Source organism: Oncorhynchus kisutch, linkage group LG22, assembly GCF_002021735.2.
Source record: "Oncorhynchus kisutch isolate 150728-3 linkage group LG22, Okis_V2, whole genome shotgun sequence".
NCBI classification, from domain to species: domain Eukaryota; kingdom Metazoa; phylum Chordata; class Actinopteri; order Salmoniformes; family Salmonidae; genus Oncorhynchus; species Oncorhynchus kisutch.
In genome coordinates, this window is record NC_034195.2 from 50,033,335 (window position 1) to 50,038,334 (window position 5,000).

General features: G+C 49.7%; 1 pseudogene across 1 annotated transcript in view; it reads left to right on the top strand.

The window, feature by feature from the left end:
• Window positions 1-5,000, top strand: part of LOC109867052 (filamin-C-like) — a 49,462-nt pseudogene that overhangs the window by 37,087 nt on the left and 7,375 nt on the right. The window contains exons 31-37 of the transcript XR_004204816.1: window positions 334-494; window positions 653-857; window positions 1,284-1,435; window positions 2,020-2,142; window positions 2,944-3,207; window positions 3,488-3,761; window positions 4,605-4,743. The product of XR_004204816.1 is annotated as a filamin-C-like (transcript). The remainder of the gene's footprint in view (window positions 1-333; window positions 495-652; window positions 858-1,283; window positions 1,436-2,019; window positions 2,143-2,943; window positions 3,208-3,487; window positions 3,762-4,604; window positions 4,744-5,000) is intronic.

A 5,000-nucleotide genomic window follows, 5' to 3' on the forward strand; every position in this document is an offset into this window, starting at 1 on the left:
TCTCTCACTCTCTCTCTGTCTCTCTGTCTCTCTGTCTCTCTGTCTCTCTCTCTCTCTCTCTCTCTCTCTCTCTCTCCTCTCTCTCTCTCTCTCTCTGTCTCTCTCTCTCTCTCTGTCTCTCTCTCACTCTCTCTCTCTCTCTCTCTCTCTCTCTCTCTCTCTCTGTCTCTCTCACTCTCTCTCTGTCTCTCTGTCTCTCTCTCTCTCTCTCTCTCTCTCTCTCTCTCTCTCTCTCTTTCTCTCTCTCTTTCTCTCTCTCTCTCTCTCTCTCTCTCTCTCTCTCTCTCTCTCATAATGGTTTACTAAATGTTTTATTTCCCTCTCTGTGTCCAGGTGATGACTCTATCAGGACGTCCCTGCTCAACGTAGGAACAGCAGCAGATCTATCCCTGAAGATCACAGAGTCTGACCTGAGCCTGCTGACAGCTAGCATCAGAGCTCCATCAGGAACGAGGAGCCCTGTCTGCTCAAGAGACTGCCCAACAGACACATCGGTTGAGACACTAGCCTGGCCTGAGAAGTACAAAGATGTTTGGGCCATTGGTGTAGAATACATGGTTTGGTTTGCCTTAGCCTACTCTGAAGTAGCTTTCAGTCTGGCCATCTCTAGTAGTTTTTTATTGGTCCCTGTCTTCCATCCCTCTGTACACAGGTATCTCCTTTACCCCTAAGGAGGTGGGAGAGCACGAGGTGAGCGTGAAGAAGGGTGGTAAGCACGTGACCAAACAGCCCCTTCAAGATCCAGGTTGGCCAGTCAGAGATTGGCGAGGCCAGCCGGGTCAAGGCCTTCGGTAAAGGACTGGTGGAGGCACACACCTTTGAAATGGCTGAGTTCTTTGTGGACACTAGGAATGCAGGTAAGACTAAGGAACATTGTTTATTATATTTTAGCTCACCGTGAGGGCGTATTCTACTGATACTAGGTCAAGATAAAATGCTCTTTCTCCTGTCCTACCATACCTTACCTCTGTCTCTCTCTCTCTCTCTCTTACTATCTCTTGCTCTCTCGCCCTCTCCAATCTCTCTCCATTCTATCTCTCTCTTTCTTCTCCATCTCTCTCTCTCTTTCCCTCCCATCTCTCTCTCTTCCCCTGTCTCTCTCCGTCCCCCCACCCCTTCCCTCCCCTCTCTCTCTCTTCCCCTGTCTCTCCATCATCCCACCCCTTCCCTCCCATCTCTCTCTCTTCCCCTGTCTCTCCATCATCCCACCCCTTCCCTCCCCCTCTCTCTCTTCCCCTGTCTCTCTCCGTCACCCCACCCCTTCCCTCCCCTCTTTCTCTCAGGTTATGGTGGTCTGGGATTGTCTATCGAGGGCCCGAGTAAAGTGGACATAAACTGTGAGGATGTGGAGGATGGACTTGCAGAGTCAGTTACTGCCCCACAGAGCCAGGCAACTACATTATCAACATCAAGTTCTCTGATAAGCACATCCCTGGTTAGTAGCTTTACTGTCTCACTTCAATCTTCTATATATGGAAATATGACTGTATCAGTAAATTAACTTGGTTTATGTGAGGTTGTATTTCATTATAGAACAGTATTGTCACTCACTGTTACCTGTGAATTTATTTTCTGCACGATTTGAAAGGGCTATTCCGGTTTAAGACCTCTCTCATTGGCTGATACACTACTCCCTGACCTCTCTGATTGGCTGTTGCTGGTACTCTCTGATAGGGTTAGGCTGTATCCAAATGTTCATACCGTCATATTGTTTCTGTACCATACCGGGGGTATACAGTTTTATACCGGAAGTGCTATTTGTTTTTATGCAAAAAACTATTTAGGCAACAGGGCTCTTGATCCAGGAGGGGATTGAACGTCTCTGCTGTAACCAAGAAGCTTGATCTTGACATCTCGACACATTTAGCAATTTTCCTTAACTTAGCAGGCACCCCCACATACACTGTATTTAACATTATAGAAAATCATACAGTCGGTATTTCGAAATACCCCGGTATACGGTATAAACGCCCAAGCCTACTCTCTGACCTCTGATTGGCTGCTCCTCTGCTCCTACAGGAAGTCCTTTCACGGTGAAGGTAACAGGAGAAGGAAGAATGAAGGAGAGCATCACCAGGAAGAGAACAGCCCCCTCCATCGCCTCTGTCGGCAGCGCCTGTGGCCTCAACCTGAAAATCCCTGGTGAGCACAGCCTAAACATGATCACACTGTGATATTACAATCATGGTGCTGTCATGGTGCTGTCATAGCGCTGACGTACCCCACATTGCTGTGTTGATATCATCTATAGAATGACAGCAATGGTGGTTGTTAATCCTATCAACTTTCGATCAACTTCCATACAGCTACGAGTTAGCTAGCTTCTTCCATACAGCTACTAGTTAGCTAGCTTCTTCCATACAGCTACGAGTTAGCTAGCTTCTTCCATACAGCTACGAGTTAGCTAGCTTCTTCCATACAGCTACGAGTTAGCTAGCTTCTTTCATACAGCTACGAGTTAGCTAGCTTCTTCCATACAGCTACGAGTTAGCTAGCTTCTTCCATACAGCTACGAGTTAGCTAGCTTCTTTCATACAGCTACGAGTTAGCTAGCTTCTTCCATACAGCTACGAGTTAGCTAGCTTCTTCCATACAGCTACGAGTTAGCTAGCTTCTTCCATACAGCTACGAGTTAGCTAGCTTCTTCCATACAGCTACGAGTTAGCTAGCTTCTTCCATACAGCTACGAGTTAGCTAGCTTCTTCCATACAGCTACGAGTTAGCTAGCTTCTTCCATACAGCTACGAGTTAGCTAGCTTCTTCCATACAGCTACGAGTTAGCTAGCTTCTTCCATACAGCTACGAGTTAGCTAGCTTCTTTCATACAGCTACAAGCTAGCTAGCTAGCTTAAAAGCTAAGTTAGCTAGCATGAGTCTTCAAGTATTGCTTGTGTCTAAGACTAAACCAAACACTTACCCTCCCTGCTCTCTCTCCACCAATAGGAAACTGGTTCCAGATGGTGTCAGCCCAGGAGAGGATGACTCGTACGTTCACACGCAGCAGCCACACGTACACGCGCACAGAGCGCACGGAGATCAGCAAGATGAGGGGCGGAGAGACGAAGAGGGAGGTGAGGGTAGAGGAGAGCACCCAGATGGGAGGAGCAGGAGGAGGCAGTCCCTTCAGAGATGTGTTTGGAGACTTCCTGGGCAGAGAGAGTCTGGCTAGCTTCGCTGGTATACCCGCTACAGCCACACCAACACCTGGTGAGAATGAAGGAAGAAATAACACGACTAACACTTCTCTGTTGCACTTGTTCTTCTTTACTCTCAATATCACTGATCTCGGTACAGTAGCAGCTCGTTTCGAGAAGGTTTTACTTTACAATGATCATGATGATGTTTTACTTACTTTAGTTGAATGTATGGATTGTAAGTCGCTCTGGATAAGAGTAAAAATGTAGCATTGTAGATGGAAAAACAACACGCCTTCCAGCCAGTCTGACACCTCTCTTCCCCCTCCCCTCCTCCCTCCACTCTCCCCCAGGTGAGACAGTTACCCAAGGTAGTATGACAGCCCAGGTGACCAGCCCCGGGGGTTAAAACAGAACAGGCAGAGATCGTAGATGGAGGGGATAGCACCTACAGCGTCCGCTTCGTACCCCAGGAGATGGGGGCACACACGGTCAACGTGAAGTACAGCGGGCAGCATGTCCCCGGAAGTCCCTTCCAGTTCACTGTTGGGCCCATGGGAGAGGGAGGGTCCCACAAGGTCCGGGCTGGAGGCACTGGGCTGGAGAGAGGAGTGGCAGGAGTACCAAGTAAGTAGTTTGACCTGACCGCCTGTGTCTCGCTGAAAACCCCCACCAGTTCATTGATGAACCTGTCTTTCCCTTTAGTCTTACCAACAGTTTTGCAGATAGCAGCTATTTTGAAGAATGTTTAACTTTCAATAAGTGATTTTTCCCCCTTTGCTTTAGTTGAACCAGGTTTTAACACGTCTGTGTGTCTCCTCTCTCTTCCCTTTCCCTCTCTCGTTCTCTCTTCCTCCCTCTCTCGTTCTCTCTTCCCTTTCCCTCTCTCGTTCTCTCTTCCTCCCTCTCTCGTTCTCTCTTCCTCCCTCTCTCGTTCTCTCTCCCTCCCTCTCTCGTTCTCTCTCCCTCCCTCTCTCGTTCTCTCTTCCTCCCTCTCTCGTTCTCTCTCCCTCCCTCTCTCGTTCTCTCTCCCTACCTCTCTCGTTCTCTCTCCCTCCCTCTCTCGTTCTCTCTTCCTCCCTCTCTCGTTCTCTCTCCCTCCCTCTCTCGTTCTCTCTTCCTCGTTCTCTCGTTCTCTCTCCCTCCCTCTCTCGTTCTCTCTTCCTCCCTCTCTCGTTCTCTCTCCCTCCCTCTCTCGTTCTCTCGTTCTCTCTCTCTCCCTCTCTCGTTCTCTCTCCCTCCCTCTCTCGTTCTCTCTCCCTTTCCCTCTCTCGTTCTCTCTCCCTCCCTCTCTCGTCTCTCTCCCTCCCTCTCTCGTTCTCTCTCTCTCCCTCCCTCTCTCGTTCTCTCTCTCTCCCTCCCTCTCTCGTTCTCTCTCCCTCCTCTCTCGTTCTCTCTCCCTCCCTCTCTCATTCTCTCTCCCTCCCTCTCTCGTTCTCTCTCCCTCCCTCTCTCATTCTCTCTCCGTAGCTGAGTTCAGTATCTGGACGCGTTGAGGCTGGTGCAGGAGGCCTGTCCATCGCAGTAGAGGGGCCCAGTAAGGCTGAGATCTCATTTGAAGACAGGAAGGATGGATCCTGTGGGGTGGCCTACATCGTTCAGGAGCCAGGTGAGATAGTACCCCCCGTAGCCCCACCTAACCATATCTAGCCCCATCGGTCTCTCCCTCCCTCTCTCTGTCATCTCTCTCTGTCATCTAGCCCCATGTAGCCCCATCTAACCCCATCTAGCCCCATCTAACCCCATCTAGCCCCATCTAGCCCCATCTAACCCCATCTAGCCCCATCTAACCCCATCTAGCCCCATCTAACCCCATCTAACCCCATGTAGCTCCAAGGACCAACTGTTATCTACCGTGGCTTGCGA